Below are 27,395 nucleotides of genomic sequence, written 5' to 3'. Positions count from 1 at the left end.
TGCTTGCTACCCTTGAGTAGATCATGGCTCCACAGCCTTGGTCTTTTAGGGAAGAGGTCCGACAAGCAGCTATTTTTCAGTGGAATGCCCGCGGACTCAAAGTGCGCCTTTCGGATTTCCGTCGCTTCGTGTACGCCAATATGTTTCCCATTATCGTCATTTGCGAGCCGAACTTATCGAACAAAATCAGGCTTTCTGGATATGAGTCATATATGTCGTCAGCTGTTTATGAAAACAGTAAGGTTTTGGTGTTTATTCGCCGTGACCTCACCTACACTCATCAGCCTGTACCTCCTAATGACAGTATTCAATATATATGCCTAAACGTAAGGAAAAAGAATCTGGCCTTTACTTTTGTAGGCGCCTACCTATCTCCGTCAAGTCGATTTGATTACAAAAGACTACAAGACATCCTTTCCTCAACTTCCAATCCCTGGGTCATCATTGGAGATTTCAACGCCCATCATACACTCTGGGGAAGTCGGATCATCAACGCAAGAGGCAGAACTTTGGTATCTTTCGCCTCCAGTAATGAACTTTGGCTGCTGAATGATGGAAGTCCTACGTTCTTACGTGGCTCCACGTACAGCAGCTGTCTTGACTTGGCTTTCGTCTCACGAAGCCTGGTCAGACGTGCAGGGTGGTTTGCGGACATAGAGACGCACGGAAGCGACCATATCCCCACGTACGTCAAGATCAGAGGATTGACCGCTTCCAAAACACAGGATACGATCCAAAGAGTGGACTGGCCTAAATTTCAGTCTCTTATGGAAGCACACTGCGACGCCAATTCATCTTTAGACTTGGAAGAGGCAATCAAGAGCGTGGTTCAAGACTCTATGTGTACTCTAACATGCTCCTCGAAACTTAATGATTTTGATGTGGAACTAGAACGACTGCGAGCAATCCGACGACGTGATGAACGAAGGTACCGACGTACGAAAACAATGGACGATCTACGGACCGCCAGGCGCACGCAAAAGAAGATACAGCGCCGGTTAGACAAGCTCGCATCGCATCGTTGGGCTGCCTTCTGTGAGTCGCTAGATCCACGCAAGCCTTTATCGCAACTATGGAGAACTGTGCGCGGGCTGCGGACACTTCCCGTACAGCGATTCCCATTCAAGGCGCTTGCCTTCTCTCAAAAGAGATCGGAGATTGACGTGGCAGAGGATTTCTGCGCCAGAGTATCCGGCCAACTCACAGCTACCAATATTCCATCGCCTTCGAGCAGCTACCCGCCACCACGTGATTTCCGGTTGGATCTACCATTCTCGATCCACGAACTTAAGGCAGCATTAGCTTTGTGTAGCCGCACATCAGCGCCAGGACCTGACGGAATTTCCTACCGAGCTCTGTGTCACCTGGGGGAGCGAGCGAGAGGAGTTCTTCTAGAGGTGTACAATGAATCTTGGAGAAATGGCACGCTACCAACAACCTGGAAGACAAGTCGCCTTGTTCCTCTGCTGAAGCCTGGCAAGTCGCCGTTGGAGCTCTCATCATATCGCCCGATCGCTTTGGCGAGCTGTGTGGGCAAAGTAATGGAGAGGATGGTCCTAGGACGCCTGGAGTGGTACTTGGAGTACCACAACACCTACCCAGATGCCATGGCGGGCTTCCGACGCGGTCGATCATCGATCGATAACGTCGTCGACCTGGTGACCTACATTCAACATGAGAAAAGCCGTAAGCGTCTCTGCGCATCCTTATTCCTCGACGTTAAAGGGGCGTATGACAACGTTACGCATGAAGCCATCCTCTCTGCTCTCGCAGAGGTAGGAGTGGGTGGTCGGATGTTTCAATAGATACGGAGCTATCTATCCATGCGATCCTTCTTTGTAAGCACTGAGGAAGGCCATACTTCTCTTCACTATAGCTACCGCGGCGTCCCCCAGGGCGGTTTACTTAGCCCCGTGTTATTTAATCTAACACTAATTGCTCTCCTTGAGCACGTGCCAACCACAGTCAGGCTATCAATGTACGCGGATGACATCTGCATATGGACATCTGCAGTAGCACGCCTACAGTTGCGAGCGAGAATTCAGAGAGCCGCCACACAAACTGTTATCTACCTCCGTAATCGAGGTCTGGAAATTTCCTCCGAGAAATGCGCACTAGTGCCATTTACGCGCAAACCCATGGCAAACTACAGTGTAATGATAAATGGCCAAATAATACGATGGGTCCGATCGTACAAGTTTCTAGGTGTCATAATCGACAGGGACTTGTCATGGAGCCCACACATATCATACGTGAAAAAACGGTTGACAGGCATCTGCCACCTGTTCAAGTTTTTCGCTGGCAAGACCTGGGGAATGTCGCCTAGTGCTATGTTACAACTGTACAGGGTGCTTTTTCTAGGATTTCTACGATACAGCTTGCCAGCAATAATCAACACAGGCAAAACGAATCTACGCACAATACAAAGTCTCCAGGGTCAAGTGCTCCGGATCTGTCTAGGCCTGCCTCAGAGTGCTTCAACAGTGGCTACGATAGCAATCGCTAGAGACCACCTTGTCAAGACCCACATTGAAATTGAAGTACTCAGGACCCATATAAGGCATCTAGCTAGAAATACTCGTCACCATTTAGCCTCTCTACCAGCGGACAGGCCACACACATCTTTCAGCCAAACGATAACTGCATATGAAGAATTATTGCCAGCTTGTTTCACTCCGGCTGCGAGACCTTCGATCCACCTATGGTGCCTCGCTCAGCCAAAAATCAACCTCGCAATACCTGGTATCTCGAAAAAAGCTGATCTGTCATCACCAGCCCTTAGACAGCTCACGCTACTACATTTGTACGAGAACTACCGTGACTCCACGCATATTTACACTGATGGATCTGTTCTTCCAAGCAGCTCCGCGGTGGCAATCGTCATTCCAGCGAAAGCTACAACAATCAAATTTAAGACGACCCACGCGACAACATCGACGGCAGCAGAGCTCGCAACGCTCTTAACTGCCCTTCATCACATTGGTGATGAACCGCCACACAAATGGACAGTATTCTGCGACTCGAAGGCGGCACTGCAATCTCTACTGTCACCTCTGCGACGCGGACCGCACGAACAACTAATCTTCCATATTGCAGAGACGTTACACCATATAAGTGATGCCGGCCATGAAATAACGTTCCAGTGGCTTCCAAGTCACTGCGGGATTATCGGCAATGAACGGGAGGATCACGCTGCCCGCTCGGCCCATACTGAGGAGCGCCACGTCCCAATTCCTCTTTCTAGAACTGACGCGGCACGGAAGCTCCGCCTACTTGCTCGGCAGTGCACCGAGTCGCAATGGAATGAGCCACATTTAAGAAATACGCGACTGTACTCACTTGATCCAACATTAAGTCTTCGAGCGCCATCACAGCTTCGCCGTAGAGACGCCACGCTTTTATATCGACTTTGGTTGGGTGTTGCCTTTACTAAAGCCTATGCCTTCCGCATAGGGATGACCGACACCCCAACCTGTGACCACTGCGGCCATGAAGAATCAATTGGCCATATATTGTGCTCCTTCCCGCAGTACAGTCCACAGAGGGCATGCCGTAGCCACGAACTTGACCAACTGGACTACCAACCGCTATCCGAAAAAAGAATTCTGCAACATCGCAAGGACCTACCGTCGCAGAAAAAGGCCATGCAAGCGCTTTTGCGCTTCTTACAATCTACCGGGCTGTGTGAAAGACTTTAACTGGAACGCCTTGTGTGTGTGTGTCTCCATGTGTGCATGTTCCTTTTTTTCCCTTTTTTTGCGTTTACCTCTCTGTCATCTTTCTAACCCCTATCCCCCATCCCCAGTGTAGGGTAGCAAACCGGAGACTCACTTCTGGTTAACCTCCCTGCGTTTCCTTCATTCTCTCTCTCTCTCTTGGGGAAACGTCGCTGTCCACAACGCGCACAGAGTGAGCGTCTACACGTAAGAAGCAATGGACTCAAGTGTTGTTCATTGAGCTTATTACTCAATGAACAGCACTTAATGATCCGGACAGGCAATAACACCAAGATTAAAAAATAAATGTAATCCACCTCAGAACGTCAGTGCGTTTTTCGGAGGTGCCAAGTAAATCGAGCTCACACGGCGCTAACTAACGCATAGTTCTATTTCATCCGTCATTCAGGGCGTAAGCTATATTTCTGGCAGCGCATCTACCTCGGAAGAAGAAAAAGTTAGTTAAATTGATTCTAATGGCGCAAAAACAACTAAGGATATGAAACGCGAAACGCAAGGTTAGAGTTTTTATAAAGGTGACGCTTTTTGTACCTAGAGTTTGTTTAAAACATTGCCTTCTCTGAGAAACTTGAAAATACTTGAGAAATCAGTCACTGCTCGATCACCTAAAACCAACATGCGGTGTAAGGGGATGTATTGCTTGTAGAAGGTTATAAAATATTTTTTTCTTAGTTGTTGAAGTTTTGTACATGTTATTATTATGAGGTTTAATGTGAGTTCATCGACGCACATTTCGCACAGAGGTTTGTATTGTTTTGTAAGTAAGAAGTTGTGTGTAAGGGGCCCGGAGGCGGTGCTTCGTGTCGTCTACTACAGTGCAGAAGCGCACTGTGCTTTCATTGCAGGGAAGCGCACCAGACTGTGTGCTGACAGCGTACCGATACGGCGTTGCGAAAAAGCGCACTTCTCTCATGGCAGCGCGTTGTCATTGCTTCGGCTTGCAACTCGGCGGCCTGTTTTCTCAGTGCCACGATGCCGGTTCAATATATGCATTGTTGGAAATTTATAAGCCCGGCAATTGTTCGGTTATGCGTCTTACCAAAGCGAATCAGGCTGTGTGAGACGTGGATAGGGCCTCTGATAATTATTTATCGCGATGGGTCTTTAACTTGCACGCACATCGCACAGGCCTTAAGTATACTTGCATTTTATCCTCCATCGAAATGCGGCACCCACGCACCGATCAGCAACTTCAGTTTCGGTGACCGCTGGCTTCACTGTTTTCTATTATAGGGAATCAGAGCGAAGCACCAGAAAAAGCGACCAGCGTAGCAGGCTATTACAACGCGCCACGAATAGGGTCTTGTGAGTGGTCGCTTGAGCTTCCAAATGCATTGTCGCACAGCCTGCTTAATGCTGGAATAAATGACGTCCGTATAAACAAAAAATTTGTGATGAGTTAAACGTATTTTGATTTCTTTCAAACTCATTACAAGTGTGGATGACGTTTGCCAGTTATTCAATAAAATTCGAAGGATAGTGGCGCAGTCTGCGAACACTTTTGCGCGAAACTTATGAGGGAACTGTAACCAAGGAGAATGACATTGATTTTATCGGTCCGCACACAGATTAGCAGCAAAGTATATAAAACGCAAATGAAACGAAGTCGTTCTCCGCTATCCACGTCAGTTGCATGGTGCGGTAAAGCTCTGGGGAGGCCTCGCCGCGCTGGATCAATAGAGACCGCCCGCCTGCAGTATCGGGGCACCCGAGATCGATCTCAGCTGCGGAGGCCCCGTTTGAGTGAAAGTCAAACGCGAAGCAGTTGTTTAATTCGCGATGTCAGTGCAAGTTAAACCCCTCTCCATGGTCGTAATCGTCCGGGGCCCTATCGGTGTCCCAAGAAGCCTGATTCACTTTGGTAAGCCGCATAACCGAACAATAGCAGGGCTTATAAATTTCCAGCAATACATATATTTAACCGGCATCTTGGTACTGAGAAAACAGGCCACTGAGTTGCAGGCCGATGCAGACAGCACACTGCATTGCGAGAAGTGCGCTTTCCCGCAATGCGTATCGGCGCGCTGTCAGCACACAGCCTCGCGCGCTTCACTGCAATGCACCCTAGCAGACTACACGAAGCACCACCTCAAGGCCCCTGTGCGCCTGCACCACTTAGTTTCGATGTGCGTCCGCGCCGGATGCGTTGACACTCCGCAGAGAGCGGCCAAGCTGAGCCGTGTTCGCACATATTTTGGACGACCCTGCACGTGTGTACGTGTAAGTGTGACTCTTCTATACTCTAGTGTGGGCCCATTAGCTTCAACATAATGGCTGTTTACCTGTGACGTTCTATACTCTTCAGTTGATAGGCGCAGACCAAGATTATGAACAGGGTCCTGTCGTTTCAAGTAGGATGCTCTTGCTGAACCATATGCTATGTACCCGTAGTCCAGCTTGGAACACACTAAAGAGCGATGTATTTGTAATAGGCATGCTCTATCGGACCCCCACGTTTTCGCGAGAGCACATTTAATACATTGGAGGCTTCGGATGCTTTTTTTTAAGGTTGTTAATATGTGGTAGAAATGTAAGTTTCTTGTCATAAGTGACGATTAAAAGTTTATGTTCTTGTTTAATTGGCAGTGTGGTTTGATTCAAGTACAGGTTGAGATTAACCGCTAGGCCTCGTCGCAATGAGAACAGAACAGCTACTGGTTTTTTGAGGAGAAAAATTGAATCCATTTTGCTCTGCCCAAGCAGCCAGTTTATTTAGTGTGATTTGTGTCTTCCGCAGGAAAATATGGAGGAAGTGTAAGCTATCTGTAGGTCATCTACATAAACCGAATACATTATGAACTTTGGTATTACTTTGGCTAAGGAATTAATTTCTACTATGAAGAGTGTCGTGCTTAGAATGCATCCCTGGGGTACGCCAATCGCTTGGTGAAAGTCATGGGGGCAGTTGCTCCTAGGCGCACTCTGCATGTGCAGTTAGTCAGGAAGTCGTTCAAGCAGTTCAGCATCCTGCACCGGATACCTAGCTCTGCTAGGTCACGGAGGATGCCGAACTTCCACGTGGTATCATAGGCTTTCTCCAAGTCGAAGAAGACCCCGATACAGTGCTGCTTGTGGAAGAACACGTCCCGGATGGTGTTTTCTAGGAGGACAAGGTGATCAGTGGTCGAGCATGCTTTCTTAAATCCACATTGATGTACATCTAAGAGTTGACGAGATTCACGTGAGAAGGCCAGTCTAATTATTATTACGCTTTCAAAAGATTTAGCAATGCAGGCTGGTGAGGGCTATCGGTCTGTAATTGTCAGGACTTGGTCGTTTTCCGGGTTTCGGAATAGGTACTATAATTGATTTCTTCCACTCAATAATTTTCCCAGTTGTCCTTATTTTATTAAAGAGTTTCAACAATGCCTGTACGGCAGCCTCAGAGACATGGGCAAGCATAGAGTAATGCACATTGTCTGGGCCTCGTACTGTCTTTTTACCAGAAGATAATACCCTATTTAATCCCTGGAGTGTGATGGATTGGTTGTAGTCATCATGCATACCTGCTGCAAATTGAAGTTTTTGTTTTTCAGCTATAGCTTTGTGCTTCTGGAATGTGTTTGGGCAGTTGGATGACCATGAGACTTCAGCAAAATGCGCGCCCAGTATATTAGCATGTTCTTCTAATGATGTTTTTGTATCGTGTGTTGCCAAAAGCGGAAGTGTGGAAGGTCAGCAGTGAATTTACGTACTTTTTTCCACATTTTCGTGGACGGTGTTGAGCTTTTTATTGAGGACACGTATTGAAGACACATTATTTTTAATTGAGGACACACATATAGCACGGTATGTGCATTCCTGTGCACATTCCGCGCTGTTTGCCTTGGCACTCTTGAAAACAAGAGTTCTCTGCAGTAGGATACCGATGCAGAGCGCCTCAAGCTTTATTTTACTGTTTTATCGCCAATATACATTCTTGTATCCACCATACTTGGTGTTTCTTGTGTACGAGTCCCGTTGTTCGTAGTATAGCTAGTATACTAGCCGATGTTATGCATGTGGTAATCTTTTTATTAATTAAATGTATGCTGAAGTCTTGACAAAATTCTTTTTTTTTTGTGTGGCACTTGCTGTAAAAAGTGACTAGTCGGCGAGGTGAATTTTCCAGCGCTGTGGTCTTGTGGGGATGAGTGGAGTAGTCGAGAAGAGGTTGATGACAGTGAGTAGGTGATCACTTCCCAGAGGATCATTTAAAATTGTTAAAAAGACAGAGATTATCTGAGAGGATAAAATCTTCGATTATTTGTCCCCCACGTGTCACATCGTTTGCTTTCCCAAAAGCGGGAAGTGAGCGTTAAGATCACCAACCACCAGGTATGGCTCCATCAGGCTTTCTAAATCTTGGATTGTTAATGTGATGTTTTGGGGAAGGTATACAGAGCGTATTGTTATTGTTTTGTAACGACGCTAACCGCAACTGTCTCAAGTTTTGAATTAAGTTTGATTTCTTGGGCAAGGACGCCTCTTTGAATGACAATTGCGACGCCTCCCGAAAGTCTGTTTGCCTGCTCGCGATCGTGTCGAAAGGTTTTTTTAATTTTTTAAGATATTCACATGTTGCGGGCCAAGATTGGTCGCTTGGAGGCACAAATCTAGAGGCAACATTGACCCTAGAATATGTGTTATGTCACTGTAATTCCTCAACAGTCCTCTACAGTCGCATTGCACCACAAAAGCCATGTTTGTGTTTTTGGGTGGAAATGGAACGGAAGGAATTTACTTTTCTGGGCCGTTATCAGGGCTCTGTCTTTTTTTCGCTCGAGAGTGCTGTTCCGCCGCTGTGAAGCAGGCGGAGTGGGAGTTATATTCATCACCTCACCAGAGGTGCTGGAGGACCGCGAAGCCGCGGATGTGTTAGTTTCAGGCCTTCCCTGTCGGGGGGAAGTCCGGCGGGGTGCCGACCTGTGGGCCGGGACTCCCTGCTTATATGGCAGAGCACTCTTCGCTGTCCCTGCCGGGGGCGTAGATGGCCCTGCCCTAGGCTCGGTAAAAGCGGCCTGGGCAGATGCCGGAGTGCTGTGTGGTGCACTGCCCCTGCGTATCACATCAGCGAAGTTTGTTCATGCGGAGAAGCTGAAAGTGTTCTTCGCGTGGAAGAGTCTTCTCGCTTCCTTGAAAGTGATTTTTTGTTTTGTCTTCATTGTGATTATCTCTTTCTTATTTTTTCATGTTTGGCATGACCTTGAATATGCGGGGTGATCATCTTCACAGATTGCGCAGCGAAGTGCTGCTCCTTCACAGTTGTCGGAAGCATGCTCATTTGCGGCGCATTTAGCGCATGTTTTGTGGCCACGGCAGCTTTGTGACCCATGACCATACCTTTGACAGTTAAAACACCATTGAGGATTTGGTACGTAATGACGGGCATTTATTTGCAAGTAACCTGCTTCTATGAACTCCGGGTGTATGCTCGAGTTGAAAGTCAGTACTAGGTACTTTGTAGGTATTCCATTGTCATTTTTCCTTACTTTGATGCGATGCACATGTATGAAATTCTGGTCTTTCAGGCCCTCAAGGATTTCTTCTTCAGTAAAGTGGATGAAGTCTGTTTCAGAAATGGCACCACGGACGGTGTTCAGGGATCGATGTGGAGGGATTGAGACTGGGGTTTCCCCAATTGACAATACGGTGGAGAGTTTGGAAAACTAGACATTGTCTTTGAGCTCATAGGAGGTCGCCTCTAGGCATTTTTTTTAGTTTGTAGCCCATGCCCAAGGCATCGGTCAGGCTTTTGCGACCTAGAATGGTGATAGAATACGGAAGGTTTCTTCTGTCTGTTCACTGTGCAAAACATGAAATTTAGGAAAAGTTTCCTTCGATTTCTGGAAGCACTGCGAAGTTAAATCGGTCCGCACTCCTTTCTGAGGGCGATCATTTTTTTGGGAGGGGGAAGCCATGAAATATATGCATTGTTCGGCAATGGTGCCAGCCGCCCTCCACAGAGCCCTTCGAGGGGACGGGACAGGAACTTAAAAACAAGTCCTACCCACGCCAGCTGTACACCACTGCTAGAACGAAATATGGGTAAATCAGGGTAGTTACACCACACATGGTTAACCGTAGGCGCCTATGAAAAAGTGTAATAACAAAGAAGAGAGGAGGATATAGGAGAGTTGTGAGAAAGAGATAGGAAAGTGAAAGATGGAGGGGAGGATAGCAAAATGAGACTGCCGATTTCCTCCGGTCGGGTCAGGCCGGGGTGCAGTCTACGGGAAGCTTGGGCCAAAGTGGTGTGTTGCCTCCGGCGAGGGGCCTTAAAGGTCCAAACGCTCGGCATCGCCTCAACCACCAGGATTCCCTGTTCCCTGGACACGGCGATGCCACGCACGGCTAAGTGCGGGTGCTGGGGTCCGTGGTGATGCACTATTCACCATCATACTCCTGCGGGGATGTCCCTGCGGATGCTCGGGAACCCGTGGTGTCGCCACTCGCCAACGCCTGCAAGCTGCAGACGCTCCCTGCGGGGAACTAGAAAAAGCCAGTAGACAGCTCGTGAGAATCGGCTTACCGTCACTGGTTTCTCACAGACTGCCTTTCCGCGCATTAGAAAAGACATAGCGGCATTAGCCGAGAACCAGACGGCTCCCACTGCTTATAGTGCGCACGGGCCAAACGTCCGGTTCATGCCGCCTGGCTGATTCGTTTGCACAAGAAAAACGTGACGAGCTTTGCATAGTGGCGCACGCTGAATTCTATGTAGTTGGTTTTGTTTTACTTCAATTGAACACCTTCACTTCTGTGGTGAAAAACTATCATCACTGCTGATCTTTAGCACTTGGCATCCAATTTTCGCGTCAAAGCGGAGCACAGATTGCAACTATAGATACAAGTCTGTTATTATAAACTTTTCTTTCGTCACCAGGCTCATTACACGTGGTAGACTTTTTAATAGATCAGATCTGAGAATTTAAATCAGGGCAGCTACTCCTGCCCATAGGGTGTTAGTCACTTAGTCACTGTTAGCACAAGTCTGAAATGATGAAATGTCACATAAACCTACATTACAAGATATATCAACCAAAGTAAGCCAGTTAAAATCAAGCAAAACCATATGAAGTCAAGATAAACAATGTATAACTAGGGCTAACCGTTCTAGCACACGATAATTCGTGATTAGCCCCTAAGCTAAACCGCTCGTCGTTTTAATTTCCCTTTTAATAACATATTTGAAATATGTTGTGAGAAAAAATTATCGAGTAACATCTTGTGGTAACGATAACGGTCCCGCCGTTAAGCAAAGAACCTTTTTCACGTAAGCATAAAAGCATTGTTGTAATATATCTTACCTTGAGCGTTCAGGACACGCATCGGTCGGTACAGCCCCATTACAAAGTCCTCCATCCAGGTGATTTACTTTTTGGCCTTACAGTGCAACGCTAAGAGCATCCCTAAAGACCAAGAGGCCCTGAGGGGAAACGACGAGGATATTCTCCACCCTTCAGAGATTTGCTGCGTGGTAGTATGCGCACCACTACATGACTGAAAAAGAAACAATGCAGCATAAGAACTTTAAATCAGGGTCCACCCTTGAAAAATGAATGAGGTGCGCTATATTAGGCAACTGAGTTCGGGAAAGACTACTGCAAGGCTGCCGAAATGGTCCGATCGATATGCATTCAGTTAGCGCAGGAGAAGGGAAGCTGCCAGTCAACCCGCCGTTTCCTTTCTGCTTTAGTCGACAGGAAGTGCCAATACAGTAAATGCCGCCTTGGATGAAACTGAATAAGAAGCATTGAAGATCGGTTTAAATGTTTGAGTATTTTCTATCGTACCCCGACAGATCAGTAGATAGAAAGGAGCACAACACCTGCGGTTTCCGTAGCGCCAACTAATGCTTTACGCTCAACGTGCGTATTGTAAAATCATACCTTTCTGGCGTAGTTTTTTAGAATGTTAACACGCACTATAAGGGAAAAACGGAAGCTCGTAGACAAACACCTTGACTTTTAAATAGGCAGGCTGCGAATATGCGTCATTAAACATAGACGTTATGATCTGCAGGGAACAAAGGAAGGCAAGTGGCAAGAGGCTCTCTATGCTTTTTGTGTCATTAGTGTTTTTACAACGCTGTGGAACATTCGTAGCCATCCACTAAATTCACTGTTGCGAAAGAAGTATACCCTTTTTTTTTTACTTGAACCCGTTTGAATGGTGCGTGGTATATTCAATGTGCTTTTGGACTCTCAATTGCATTGCTTAAGGTCCAGACTTTTATGTTCATTGGCATCCTAAGTGTCTGAAGCGCTACGGGAAGAAGATTGTTGCTGTCATGAAGCAGTGCACTCGTGAGAAAGAGCACAAACGCGAGATTTCTAGATGCCAACAATTTATTTATTTATTCCTCAAATGCCCCTGGGTAGGAGTTTTACATGAGGATAAGCGGCTTCACAGTAGATGATGTTCGATTCCTGTTTTGAAGTTTGCCGTATTGAAATGGTGCACCGCTTCTATAGGCAGATCACTACAGTCTTTAGCTACATGCGAAAAATAAGCAGTAAAATGCGAAGATGTGCGCGCATGTGCGGGGTATATTGACTTTGAATGACTGTACCGGTGTGAATGACGTTGAGGGGGTGATATGAAGTTGCTAGCAATTCGAACATAGGATAACTTACGATAAAGAATGAGCCTCGCTATTTTACGGCTTGTTTACAGTTGTGGAAGGTTCGCATTAGATTTTAGCGCAGTGACAATAGTACAAGAAGAATAGCCGCGAAAAATAAATCTGGCAGCGCGGTGTTGGACAGATTCAAGGGTAGTAGAAACAGCAGTGTGGTGAGGGTCCCAAACTGAGCACGCATATTCAAGTCTGGGCCTTATACGTGATTTGTAGGTGATGGTTTTTACGAAAGGGGAGTTAAATTTTATATTTCGCCGCGGGAAGCCGAGGGTGCGGTCAGCCTAGTTAGTTATTTTAGGTATGTGTCACGACCACGAAAGATTTCGTGTAAAAATGAGTCCCAAATATTTACAAGATGTCACAGAGGATATTACAAAGTTACAAAAAAATAGGTGGGTGTTAAACAAGCATGGTGGCAGTCCAAAGAAAGTAGTGAGGTTTTATTGTGATTAATAGATAGTAACCAAGTTTCAGGTCATTTTTGTACTCTTTGTAAGTCGCGTTGTAAAATGAGAACATCTGAGTTATTGTTAATGTGTCGGTGAATAAGCAACCATAATCAAATAGACGTATTTTCCAAGATATATCGTTAGGAAGGTCAATAATGTAAATTAAGAAGAGAACAGGGCCCAGAACAGAACCTTGAGATATCCCAGAAATCACTGGAGACAGATATGAGGAATGGTTAATTGCAAAAACGAACTTTGACGGCATGTCAAAAAACTACGTAGGCAACTATGGACTAAAAAAAATAGGGTTCAGCCGTTAAAAGTTTAAGGAAAGTTGATTATGGGGAACCTTATCAAAAGCCTTCTCGAAATCTAAAAACAGTGAATCTACAGGTATGTTAAGGTCAAGACGGAAGCTCATGTCGTTTATGAAAAGTGCAAGTTTTGTATCACAGTATAAATTCTTAAGAAATCCGTGCTGACAAGCATGAAAAAAGTTATTAGAGACAAGGAACCTCATAGTTTGAGAAAAAAATGACATGTTCCATAAGTTTAGGACATACATTCGCAATGGATACTTGCCGGTAGTCAAGACAAGATGTTGAAGATCCTTTCTGGGGACTGGATTGATCTTACTTGTTTTCCAGTCCAGGGGCACCACTCGAGACGAAAGGTACTGTTGAAAGATTTGCGACAGAATGACACTGGTAATTTGTTCAGATAGATAAAGAGGGAAGGGCAGGGATGTTAACCAGAAAGGGGTTCTGGTTGGCTACCCTGCACTGGGGAAGAGGAATTAGGGGACTAAAAGGAGAAAGAGAGAAGGGAAAAAAGGCATAACACACACACACGCACAACGCTGTCACAATTTGTCACTCAATCCAGTCGCTCTCAAGTAGGCAAAGAGTTCCTTGTATGCCTGGAGGGCAGTCGACTGCTGTGGCCACGGACTGAGGATCTTTTGCTCTGTTAATGGGCGAGGATCAAAGCGGTCCAGGGCACAACACAGTGTATGTCTTGCACTCACAAATGCAGGGCACTCACAGAGAAGATGAGCGGTGGTCTCCTCACAACCACAGCTTTCACAGGCAGGGTTGTCGGCCATCCCCATCCGGAAAGCATAGTGGTTGGTAAAAGCAACACCGATCCATAAACGGCATAACAATGTTGCTTCGCGACGTGCTAAGTTACGTGAAAGACGAAGGCGCAGTCCAGGGTCCAGTGCCTTGAGGCGGAGGTTGCAAAACTCCCCCGTATTCCACGCTGAAAGTGTGAGCTCCAGCGACAAAGGGCGAAGCCCACACGCCACGTCAGGTCACGATATTGGGATCCTCACTGGAAGTCCGTCATTGTGAGCAGAACGCGCAGCCGCATCGGCCTGGTGATTACTGTTAATACCACAGTGTCCTGGCAGCCATTGAAAAATGATGTCCTGACCTTTGGATACGGTGTCGTGGTACAATAGACGGATCTCAGCAACAGGTTAACCTGTTGCTGAGATGTTGTTCCTGCGACCCGCGGCGTAGCGCAGCTTGCAGGGCTTGAAGGGCTGCTTTAGAGTCGGTGAAAACCGTCCAGTCTTGTGGAGGTTCTTGACTGATGAACTCTACCGCAGCCCGTAAGGCTGCGAGTTCCGCACCAGTTGAAGATGTTGGATAGGTCGTCATCACTTTCATGAAGATGGATCTGGCCGGTATCACCACCGACTCCGCAGAACTGGTCGAGTGAACTGATCTATCTGTGCAAACATGTATGCAGTGACTGTGGTAAGAAAGCAGGTCATTCAATGTCAGTTGTTTGAGAGCGGGCAGTGATACACCAGCTTTCTTCGTAATGCCAGGAATATAGAGGTTAACCCGAGGTTCATCTAATTTGTTCAATGTTTTTAAATGTAATTTGTTCAATGTTTTTAAGTACCTCCGGGTAAATGTCGTCAATTCCAGCTGATGACGTTAATTTTATTTTTATTATTTCCAAATGCCGCGAGGTTCAAATGTTATGTCAGGCATCACAGGGTAGTTATGGTTAGGAAAATAGGGGAAGGTTCTTTCAGATACTTTGGTGAAAACTGAACAAAATGCCGAGTTTATTACTATTGCAACATCGCGGTGTCAGGGATGAATGTAGGAATGTCATTTTTGTCTAGTATTGTTATCGATTTCTTCGGGCACGAATTGATAACCTTCCAGAATTAAATAGCGCTATTACTTCACATATCAGGAAGTGAAGTTGAAAAGATTAATCGCTTAGTTTTCGCAGCTTCGGATTGAAACAGTTTTTTCAATGGAGCGGTACTTTTTCCATGTGTGAGAAAGGTTAGTTTGTTTGGCGATGCAATAGAGCCTTTTCTTCTTACTGTTCATGCGTTTTAGTGTGTTAATAAACCAAGGGGAAGGTGGCCGTTCACTTACGGTAATGGTAGGAATGCAGGCTTTGATTAGTTGCTGCATTGCGGATTTGAAATTAACCAGGTATCTTCAACTGAACGGCAAGAAAACGTATCAAGAAAGCAGGAACGAAAGCGAGTAAGCTTTTCATTGAAAGCTGTGTTATCACCTTTGTCGTGAAGAGTTAGCTTCTTTTCTACTTTTTTTTGGATATATAATTTGAGACTGATAGCTAGCGTGAATTACGGCATGGTCGCTGAGCTCGCGTAAAAAAGTTAGCGCAGAAAGGTTATCAGGCCATGTGGCGAGCAAGAGGTCGAGCCGGCTGGAGGACTGATTGTTATGCCTTGTTGGGTTAGTGATGAGCTGTGATAAGCCAAACCTAAGGCACGCGCTACGATATTCCCTTTCTTCGTTATTCTTCGATAATGTTGGTGTGATATGATAAGAACTTGAAAGGGTGCAAAGTGCCTCGTGGAAACATGCGACAAAGAGGGAATCTGCATCGGGAGGGTGGTAACAAGCTCCTCGTATTAAAGGCGGGTGGAAAGTTTTAGTGCGAACGAACAGTATTTCCAACAGACAGGAGATATGAATTCTCAGGCAATGAAGATTACGGTTAGCACTATTAAACTCCTCCACCGCGCCGGTCATCACAATCACAACGGAAAATATCAGTTTGTTAAAGCCATGTGAGGTTCTGAGGTTTCAATGGAAGAATTAAACCAGGCTTCAATTAAAATTATAACGTCGCAATCTGCGGTGGAAGCAAGGTTAGAAACTAAGTCTGCCTTTTGTTAAAATTGTTCTAATGTTAGTATAAAAGATAGAAAAAGGACATTTTCGCGGTTGACCTTCATTCAGGCTTAGCTGTTAGCTAGGAATAACGTCGCATAACTTTCTGTGTAGAATGATCATATACATGGGTAATGTTATGTTGAAGCTTGTAATGTTTGCCTGAAGATTTTGAACATACAAGAAGCTTTTTGCGGACGAGCCGAGTGCTTGTTGAATAGTCTGATGATACAGTGAAACCGGTATCTTTCAGTTTACACGAATTAGCCAGTACGCGCGCTTTAACTTTAAAATGTGCAATTTTACATCTTTTGGCCTTGTTTTGTTAGCGGAAAATGGGCCAATCCTGTGTGCTCGTTCAATGTCGACTGGCTGCAGTTCGATAGAAAGCTTGTCTTTACAAAGTTCAGTCACCAAACCCTCGCCTTCATCCCAAGTTTCTTTTGAGTTATCGTTTATTTATTTATATATTTCTTTATTTCAGTTACCCTCTTGGCCCAGAGGGCATTATAGAGGGGAATGATACAGTACTAAACAAAAAGAAAAAAAGAAAAAAGGAACAGGCAAAACGGAATGCAGGAGTTCACCGGAGATTTTTCTCGTCTGAAAAGCACACGGTAACGCTGGGTAACAAAAAGTACTAACATCGCATAGGAAACATAGCTAATAAGTGGCAACACTCGTCAATGTTTGTCGTTAAAAACTATGAAAGGAGAACACGATATGAAACCACATAAAACACACATCAATATAACTGAAAACTGTGAAAATAAAGGAGTTAGAAGAAAGAAACTTCTATGCGTTATAATGCAAGCATTGGTTTTTCCTGAATACTTCTATATTGTTTGTAAGCACCAGCGCGGTAGGCAGACGATTCCACTCTGTTGCTGTTTTAGGAATAAATTAATATTGATATGATGTAGTGAGGAAGTGAGGGATGCCTACTTTGCACGGATTATCGATGCGCGACGATACATATGTGGGTGACGTGATCAGTTCATTTTTTAGAATTCGATTGTCGTGGTAAATTTTAAAGAAAAAGCACAAAGGGGAAATTTTTCTGGGCATCCACAAGAGTAGGTAGGTAGGTAGGTAGGTAGGAAAAACTTTATTGAAAATGCCGGCAACCGACGGTTTGACGCGTCGTGACGTTGGCCAAGCGTCGACCCGGGGTTATGCCCTCCTCTGCACTACCCCCGTTCGGCCCGTTTGTGGTGGGTCGTGAGGCTTGTGCTTTTATCAATAGCACAAGGGTGCTATTGATAAAGATTCTTTCATGAGTGTTACGCTTGATAGACTACCATAGTCACCAAGAATAAAACGTGCGGAGCGATTTCGGACTGCTTCAAGGGCATTGGTTAATTCCTCGGTATGTGGATTCTGTACTGACGAGGCCTATTCGAGTTTAGAGCGAACTTGTGTTTTATAAATAATTAATTTCACAGATGACGGTGCCATAGAAAATTTGCGTTTAATATAGCCTAGCATCCGGTTAGCGTTTGCGATAAAAGAAATAATGTGTTCATTCCAGGTAGGGTCCATGTTAGAATAACGCCGAGGTACTTATAAGATCTTACTGATGTTAGTGAAGCATGAATAAGGAAGTAAGAGAGAGGGTATATAATCCTGCGACGTGAAAAATGCATTAGTTTACATTCTTTCGTGTTAACTGTCATATTCCATGTAGAGCCCCAATAAAAAATAACCTTAAGATCACCTTAAAGTACAGCTATATCGTTAGTAGTCCTTATTGCCCGGTATATAATGCCATAGAAGACAAGATTTGATCTGTTGGGTGCCATCTTCACACGCATTCAATTGTGACGAAAGTTGTGAGAGTTCTGCATTTTCGCTCGCAACTAACTCAACATCTACCTTTTCTTTGAGGGCGAGAACGGAGGAGCAGTCTTTTTCAATTTTTAGCAGGCGGTTCCGAATTTCTTCGAATGCTTCGTTATTTTTCAGACAACTTTGTTTGAATTGTTTTTGTTGTTTTTGAGTAAAGATGCCTTTCCTGACTTAATTTCATCGAGTACAGTCGTTACGTGAGCGGGAGGTTCATTGTGTTCGAAGCGAAGATTAGGCCTTGGATTCAGTTGAACATCACCACATAGGACTAACAATCATAGAACCACTTCGGCGCACGCATAAGCGATGGAAAGACAGCAGCGTGGGCTCGGCCACGTTATGAGCACAAGGTAGCTAGTGCGAGGAGCATATAACGAAAAGCAGTTCGCTTCGCTGCCTCCATGGCGAAAAGGCGGTGAATATGGCCAAAGCTAATCGCGGTTGCGCTGCCGAGCCCACTTGAGTGCAGCACAAGTGCGCCGCGCCTTTTATCTTCGTTGGATGATGCTGTTGGTGATCTGCCAGCTTGTGAACCAAGGGGTTCGATCGATACGCAGACTGGATGCTGCATAGAACACAGTACAGGACAGCTGTCCACGGATGCGGCGGAACTTCCTGTTGTCGAAGGATCCGGCACACTGCGGGTGAGTCCAGGGGACTTGTGCGGTGATTTCTCATCACGTCGGGATCGGTCAGGAAGTAGGTAGACGAGAAAGCCAGGGCAATGGTTTCCTGCACGGCAAGAAGGCAGTGAATCTGGGCAAAGCCCATCGCTTCTGATTATCGAGCGATGCGCTGCCAAAGTATTGGCAGGAAAGAATATCCTGACTTCGATAAATTAATCGATTCCTTGATCGTTCCACCATTTATAAAGTTTTTTACGCTTGGGAATGGTTTATGTGAGGCCACGACATTATTATGGGCGGGATCTGTATTCGTGATTTGTATTCGGTCGTGAAGTATTCAAACATAAATGAATCCAAAGGATAGCAGCTGTTAAGCCCTACTGGCATTGCTCGATTCCCCATATGCACTGTTTCACCTAAGACGGCACAATGCTTAAAAATAGGCTTTTCGAATTAGAAAAGCTCTTATTTCGGCATATAGCATTGACAGCAGTGTAGTTCATTAGAATCCAGCAAAACCGTGCTAACTAGGAGGATGGTTAACTAATATTGAATAGTTAACTTTTAACTATTACTGCTAGGCTCATTAATTATTCAGAGGCGTGTAGCTCACCGTAATTAATTTCCATGTCAGTTATTAGATTTTCAAAAACGGGGTTACCCTCCTCGCTGTAGCCCAACAAATTTTTGAATATTTCGACGAGTTACGTGCACTGGAGAGGTTGCTTTGAATGCACACTTCTCGAAAGCGCATTTTGGCGCGATGTAGGCAGAATTTGTACGGCCACAGTGGCGAGGGTAATCGCGTTTTCGAAAATCTAACTGATATGGATATTACTTACAGTGGGCTACACGCCTCTCATTAAGTAAAAAAAAGCCTAACAGAAATAGTTAAAGGTTGACTATTAAATATTAGTTAACCATCCTGCTAGTTAGCGTGTCTTCGCTGTATTCTGATGCACTACACTGCTGACAATGCTATGCCTAAAAAAAGCAGTCTTCTAACTCAAAAGGCGTATTTTTAAAAGCGGAAATTCTTAGGTAAATCTTTCGTCAAAGGCGCGAAAACAGACACAACACAAGGGAGAAAGACGGGACGGAGCCCAACATGAGCAAGACAAAGAGCAAGAGAAACGTTGAGCAAGATAAAGAAGGCCCAAATATGCCTAAGCATACAAGGTCCTGCCAGTCATGCCCTTGTGAGCCATGTTTTTCCGGTCCGCGAATTCTATCAAAAAGCAAAAGTATAAAAGCCAGAGAATTAATCGAAGCCTATTTTTTATTGCAAAGAAAGGAAGCATGTGCGTCAGTGACTCGTCGATATCTTTGTATAAGGCTGAGAACAATTTTTTCACTCGTTCGCTATCATATTAACATTGAAGATGATAGTATTACTTGCGTGTAAGATGGTATAATTTTTCCGTGTTGGCTTCAAATAAATCAGTTGAGTGGCGCTCCGTCCCGTATTTCTTCATTGTGTTGTCTGTTTTTGGCCTGTAACCAAAGGTGTACAGTTACCAACTTGCCCAGCAAGACGTTATTAGGAAAAAACACCCTGTGTAGTCTGCATTGAGACGGCATAGCTTCTATTGAAAACCACAGTTTGCACAGCAAAGGTGACCATTCCGCAGAGCACTACGACCTTCGACACAGTGACGTCCGAATGTAGACTAAGGAAGACCCTAACTTCCTTTTTTTTGGGGGGCGGGGGGGGGGGGCGAATGGAGGATGGAGAAAAATTGAGCAACTGTAGAATTTGTCCTTTTTTTAGGCTTCGAGAAAGGGAGCTTTTCAACATTTCTATGGTTTGCACGGGCATTGATTTGTTTTGTCTTCTAGATTAACGAGTGTTTTTCGTTAAAACCCGTCGTCATCCTAACCAGGCATTCCTTTTTATATCACTGACACTTTTTGGTGCAGATTGAGCAGGAACTCGGTGGATTTTGAGAAGAGCGGCGGCTACTGCTCTCACGAATTCTTAAGCAAGTAATAATAGGGTGTACATCTCGCCACTGCATACGTTGGTGAATGTAATGAACAGATGACTCAGAGCATAGTCTTCTTTCCAGTAAATCTGTGAAAATATCCCACTTTCAGTAAACCTTCTATCGCTCATTTACGCATGCGGAACAGAAGTGAACTGTTGCTGTCCGTAATATTCCGTGGCGGACGGCTGCTGATAAGAAACCCTAGACTTCTGGCCGTCCCCGCGTCGAGGAAAAGTGAGCATCGGCAGAAGTACAGCTCGATCCCCAACTCTATCATCCAATACGAGGCAGCTTGAATCGAATATCAACACATGAAGAGCTACCTCGCTTCCTTATCCGCTGGCTGGATTTTTTTTGTAGTTTTCTATCGAAGCGATAGTGTGGAGCGATTGCAGTGAAATCATGATCAATCTTTAAGCGACATAATATGCTGTCAGAAAGCTGTGCTTTGATTCTTATGCTCTTTCATCGTTGTCAGCGCGCGGCCTTAAATACATATTTGCTTTGTAAGAAGCTGCCTTATGATTAATGGAATAATTCGATCATATCATAGTTTGTTAACATTCGATCACATCATTGTTCTTGGTGTTTCATGCGCCTTTTTTAGAAGGTCATTAGTCACGCATAAATAGAACGCGGTCGAGAAAGGTGGTCTTTCTGGTAGTCGACGACCGACTTGGTCAGTCGTTTGTACCGCCACCGTCAGGTTATTTTCTGTTTCGGGCCTAAGTTAGCCCCGTGAATAATTATGAATAATTATTATTAATTTATTATATTTAAAAATATAATAATTTTTAATATAATTTTCTCCAGCCTTTTGTCTGCCGTGCTCGTCTGTCAGCCTGTTGAATCGGTCGCCACCAAGCGACGATATCATAGCGGTGGTGGGCCCATTTTACCAAGGATATATATTATGAGTTTAGTGTATCAAGTGAAGAAGAACGAATATTGTTTGACTTTGTAATGCGTTCAGCATCGTAATTTTTTTTGCGTACAAGCACTATTTCGGAAAACCTATTAAATAATTGTGACCCAAGGCCTACAGCCATATAACCTGCATCTGAAAGCAGTTGAGTGCTGCCAACAGAGAGCGAAGCTCTTTCTCGGTTTTTGGCATTCACGAAAAATCTTGTCAAGCGTTACACATGCGCCACGTTAACTGCTGCTGGCAGGACGCAGTGCGTCGCATGCGGTTGATCTGCCTTTTGCGATATTCTTCCTATTAACTAATGATACACAGCAGATCTCAATGGGTCTCATAACCATACCACTGGAAATGATATAATAATTTCCGCACGCTACAACTTAAGCTCACTGCACTAAAGCATGCGTTCGGTTTACGGGGGGGGGGGGGGGGTGGTTAACGTCCTAAAGTGACTCAGGCTATGAGAGACGCCGTAGTGAAGGTCTCGGGAAATTTCGGCCACCTGTGGTTTTTTAACCTGCACTGACATCGCACAGTACACAGGCCTCTAGAATTTCGCCTACATCGAAATTTGACTGCCGCTGCCGGGATCGCACCCGCGTCTTTTGGGCCAGCAGCCGAGCGCCGTAACCACTCAGCCACCGCGGCGGCTTGCACTAAAGCATGCATGTCAGTGTGACTCTTAAGTTCTTTAACCTCTGCTCCCGCTGGTTTTTATCCGAATGATATAGCACATGTCTAAAAGAGGCTATTTTATATCTTGAAAAATGCCCAACTTACGTACATGTTTCTTAGATTTGCCATAAAAAGTAATCAATCAGGACTGCTAAACATGGGATAATTGGCAAGAGGGTTGCGCTTCAAAACTGATTCCACGATGGGCACCGCTTTGGCAGTCGGAAACCCCATGCGTGCCCGCAAACGAATGTCGCTCATTTGAATCTTAGCCAGAGCGAATTAGAGGCGGATTCGGTTAGGTGGTTGACATAGATTTGAGAATCTGCGGTGTGTTCTGGTGTGTTCCATGCCAGCTTGGCTGCATGCCTGTGCACGCATGACGTCGGAGGGGCGCGGAGCGGTAGAAGTGTTCCTATCCAGGAAGCTATAAAACGAGTTTTTTTCTTCTTTTTTTACTCTCGGTTTGCAATAGCGAGATACACTTGGGTCACTCCAGTCCGATAAGATTACATTGTGCTTGATAAAGCAGCTGTGTCGTCTTTCTGTAACAGGATTTCTGCAGCAGAGCTTGCGCCGCTTGCCGCTTATCGATCGTCAGTGATAAGCGCTGCGCCTGTTCTGAAAAACGGCGAGAAGTATGTAGACAGCCTTCTTAAGGGCGGCTGCACAGAGTGCTATAACTATTGTGTGCACCGCTGTATCGAACGTGGACAGGGCTGCCTAATCCTTTGTCTTCAACTAGCATGAGCGTTTTCACGTGACGGCGCAACGAATTCACAGAAGGTGGTTCGCGATCATCGCCGCCTTTTTATTGCGTTATTTATTTTTTGCGCTCTTAATTGCGCGTGCTATAACTGGGAGGGACAGGGGGAGGGCGGGTGACCTTGCGTGAGTTTGTCACATATGAGTTTTTTTGAGCCGAGCCCCTGCGGTCGCAGTCTTCAGGACACGTCAAAATTAAATATATCGTGTGCTGCAATGCAGTTGATAACGATGTAAGTTTTTTGTGCACCGGTCTGAAGTAACGGCGAAAAATGTGAGTAGAAGGCGCTGTTTTGTACAGATCAAGGTTTATTTCTTTTAAATGCTCATGGCAGTGTCATACATTATATATCCTCAAGGTGATGTTTCTCAGACAGATAAATTGAATATTATTTCATACAAGCTTTTCCCGACAACACTTCAAAAAGATAAAATTGGTTCAATGTTCAAATTCATTTACCAACGACCAACACGACGAGCACCATTGCAAGACACCGGCGATACCAGCCACTAAATGCGTGAATGTAGCACCACAGTGTGGCGGCGAAGTGGTTTGAGCATTCGCCTAGTATGGCGCAGGTGCCAGTTCACAGCGTCAGTGTCGCCTCTACAAATTATTTATTTAATGAATAGCTCAGGTGCATGAGCAATTTAGCGTCTCTTTTAAAGGCTGAAACACGCTTGTTCTTGTTTCCACGTTGCACAGAAGCCCAATATACCGTGTGTACCAGCTAAAAGTAACCAAGATTTTATCAACAACAGAGTGACCTGGGTGAGTGGAATTAATTGAGTGCAGCCTAAAGTCGCGTGGCCTTGTCTATAGTATTATTTCAATTTGTAAAGTTTATTATTAGTATAACCTACTTAGCTAAAAGTTCTTGAAATCCTGATTTCAAAAATAGTTTCAGTTCGGAAGTTGTATATCACACTGAAAAAGGACTCACACGATTGAAACAAGGAACAGTTAAGTAGATTTTTTACAGCTCTGAACAATGAGCCCACGAAATAAAACTGCCACGTCACACCAGCCGTACTACAGCGCCCAAGACGCGCACTGTGTGAACGAAATTCTCTGACAACCGAATCGCTGTCATCGGAGGGGCTTTGCGTTCACATTAACACAGATGGAGGAAAGAGCGTCTTGATTCTGGAAATGGTTTGGTTTTTGTTTTAGTTTATGGGGGTTTAACGTCCTAAAGTGACTCAGGCTATGAGAGACGCCGTAGTGAAGGGCTCCGGAAATTTCGACCACCTGGGGGTCTTTAACGTGCACTGACATCGCACAGTACACGGGCCTCTAGAATTTCGAATCCATCGAAAATCGACCGCCACGGCCAGGATCGAACCCGCGTCTTTCGGGCCAGCAGCCGAGCGCCATAACCACTCAGCCACCGCGGTGGCATTCTGCAAATGAAACGATTTTTCGGAAAAGGACATGCGCAGTAATTTCCAGACTTCTCGGTGGACACCTAATTGCGCAGTGAAAGATTGGAGGAATTAGGGACCGCAAGAAGGAAAAGTCATAAAGGTGCCGCTGTGGAGGGCTCCGGAATATCTCGGCCGTCTATAGTTGGATACAACTTTAGAATGAAGCGGTAAATGCCCCTCAAACGAGCTCCTCCAGCCAATGGCGTCTACCGAGCCTTCCTCTCTTCTCTTTGACCGATCCCCTTGGACCTGTAGCGTGAAATCACAGGGTGTGACAGATGAATTGAGTGGGAAATAACCGCGGCTTAATCGGATTAACCGTGACGTTATAAAAGTTGGTCGGCGTCATTGGTTGGACGGCCTCCTTTGAGGGGCCATCATACCTCGTCCGCTGACATCGCACTACATACGGGTTCCTTTTAGCCTCTAACCAGTGAGCAAGCGAGGCAGCTAGAGTTTTAAGGAGGGGGTGATAAGGATACATCTTTAAAAAAAGATGTAGAAGCTCTGCATACTGTAGGGCGTGCTTGGGAGGTGCATCGCGTAAGCACGAATGGAGGAGAACACGAAGCGGGCGGCGCTATGAATCGAGTGCGTTTCTCGTCGCGCACAAGCGTCTCTCGTGACTGGATCAGTCATGATGCGGCACGACGCTATGAATAGCCGCGTTTACATGAATGCGACAGCACCGCATCATATTAACTTTCTGACGTTGTCACAAAGTTCGAGCCTGTCGTGTCCGTCTGACTTTTTCGGCAGCGGCAGCCAAGGCGCCGCTGTTTTTCAGAAACATGTCGCGGCGCGGCGGCGACCACTTCGCCCCCTCTCCCACTTCCCTTGCGTGGGGACGGTTGACTCATCGCGACGCTGGAGGGCCACCAGCTCAAAGCCACTCCGCCACCTCCTAGTATTGTGACCGGGTGGCAAGCGCGTGCACGTGATGGAGCGCGGAGATGTGAGTTGAATGCCCGGCACCCTTCGGGACCTTCGCAGACAACGCTCGTTAAGATCAGGGCTTTCTTCCGTGTTCTTTCACCATTTCTTCGCTTTTTTTTCTCCTTTTCGAAATCTGCATCTCGTCTGTACGCGGCGCCTGAAGAGTTTTCTTTTGTTGGTTTGTTTGTTGCCCACGAGAACGCGGTGGAGGGAAAATCCCGAGCTGGGCAGTTTGTGTAAATAGTTTGTACATATTACTTCTCCCCCTATCCTCTATTCCTGTACCCTCACCTCTCTCATTTCATTTCTCCATTCTGCCTGCTGTCCTTTATTTCCGCTGCCCCAGCTCAGGTGCTTCAGTATCGATAGCAGATGTCGGGACTAGCAAAAATCTTTTCCTTCCTTTTTACTATTATTTTTTTAAATAAAACCACTACCACCACCACCAGTTTGAACATTTTGGTGCGTGCGGTCGTGAGTGAGGTCAGCCAGGGAAGTGGTCGGCAAGCGAGCCTAGGCGCTGGTCTGAGGCGTAGCCCAAGTTCGCCTGTATACGCAGCCCCCGATTAGCCCCGCGACGCGCAACCGCAGCCCGACGCTCCCGGCGACCGGACCTTGCCACTCCGCAGCTAAGCCATCGTTTCCCCACACTCACTTGAACTCCTATATTTTTGTCTTGTTGCTTTCTGTTTCTCGTCCTAAGCTTTTGTGTTGTACTTCCTTCTCGTAACATTATATAGTAATCGCCCTGATATTTCCTTCATTGAATTAATTGCATTGTTCGCGTCCTCATGTAGTGCTTGTTAATTGCGTGGCGACTGTGTACGGGCGCTACTTCGTTGGGTTTGGTTGTGTAACCTTTTGTGGTTGTTCTTTGCCCAAGTGAAGGGATTTGTTACGGTACTAGTATACGCCTCATGCCTCCGGTCAACGGCTAATCAGCCGTGGCACCCATCGCCGGTCGGCAGTCTAATCTCATCTTCCGCACGCCTGGCGGAGAAGTTTGTCGCTACTGCCCCTCCAAACTTACGGAGATTGCAGTGGTAGGCAGATTGACTCGATTAATTATAACTTCGGCGCCAACCAACCATCAAGCCGCCCACAATACCGTGACAGACGTATCGTATTTGAGGAAACAGAGCAAATGATTACTAAGTGGAAGCTTGGACAGTTGGTTCAGCGCCCTTTCTGTTTCCTCTTTCCACGTCCACATCTTTGCGCTGTTCCAATAAAGGGAAGTGCGCCACGAAAGCTCATTGCGCTTATCCTCCAAGCGTTGTAGTTCAAAAAGTGTATATCGACTTCCGTGGTGAAAGGAAACAGGTATGGAGGCTCGCACCTTATTCTCTCCAGCGCTGGCCATGCAATCTCCTCCGCTGGGCAACAAACCAGTCTGCGCTCAGAATGGAGCCAGCTGGCCCGCTCCGCCGCGTGGACTGCGCGTGGAGCCCCTGTCCAGCCAAACTGCATGGGATGCATGTAAACAGTGGCGTCTCTACACCGGGAAATAGGCTAGGAAATACTCTGCGTCACTACCGTTTTCGTGTAAACAGGACTAATGAAGCGTGCGTCTCCTTAGTTATAACTGCTAACGTTGTGATTCTACTTCTATCCCACCACTGACACCGGTTGTTGTGGCTCGGGCCCGCAGTGCTGTCCCCGCAGGAGTAAGGACGGGCAGACAGGGAGGCTCAAGAAAATTGGGTGTCGTAGGAACTGAGATTCATTATCAGCGAACGTTTCGTTCGCACTGAACTTCCTGCGCACCTGGTGCCGCATAATTTGATGCTCCACACATGGTAAAGCGGAAGTCATTACAAGGCCATTTCGGACCATAGAAGTCCGTTACACTGCAAATTGAGGGCTTTGGAAACCCTACAGTCGAAATGGGGAGCTTCGATACTCGCTGGCACGGCTTCTTTCCAACAATTTTTGACGCCTGTCCTTCAGGCTGCGCCGCTAAATGTTGCTTTAAAGGAATGTTATCAGTGCCAGTAACAAGCTTTAGTACCGGTTGCTCCTATTCGAACAATGACCAGTAGTGGCAAAAGTCGTTTTAAGCTAGTCGTTGTGTTTGTGTGCGTATATACGACCTGTCCGTTCGTATCTTTTCGTCAAGATTTACACGACGGCAAACATGAGCTGCAGGCCTGGTATTCGGCGCCAGGCGCTTCAAAATCTAAGCAGCACAGGGAACTCAAGTATTTACTCCT

The sequence above is a fragment of the Amblyomma americanum genome, chromosome 7 (genome assembly GCF_052857255.1).
Source record: "Amblyomma americanum isolate KBUSLIRL-KWMA chromosome 7, ASM5285725v1, whole genome shotgun sequence".
Classification (NCBI taxonomy): domain Eukaryota; kingdom Metazoa; phylum Arthropoda; class Arachnida; order Ixodida; family Ixodidae; genus Amblyomma; species Amblyomma americanum.
Note: the sequence above shows the minus strand (reverse complement) of the source record.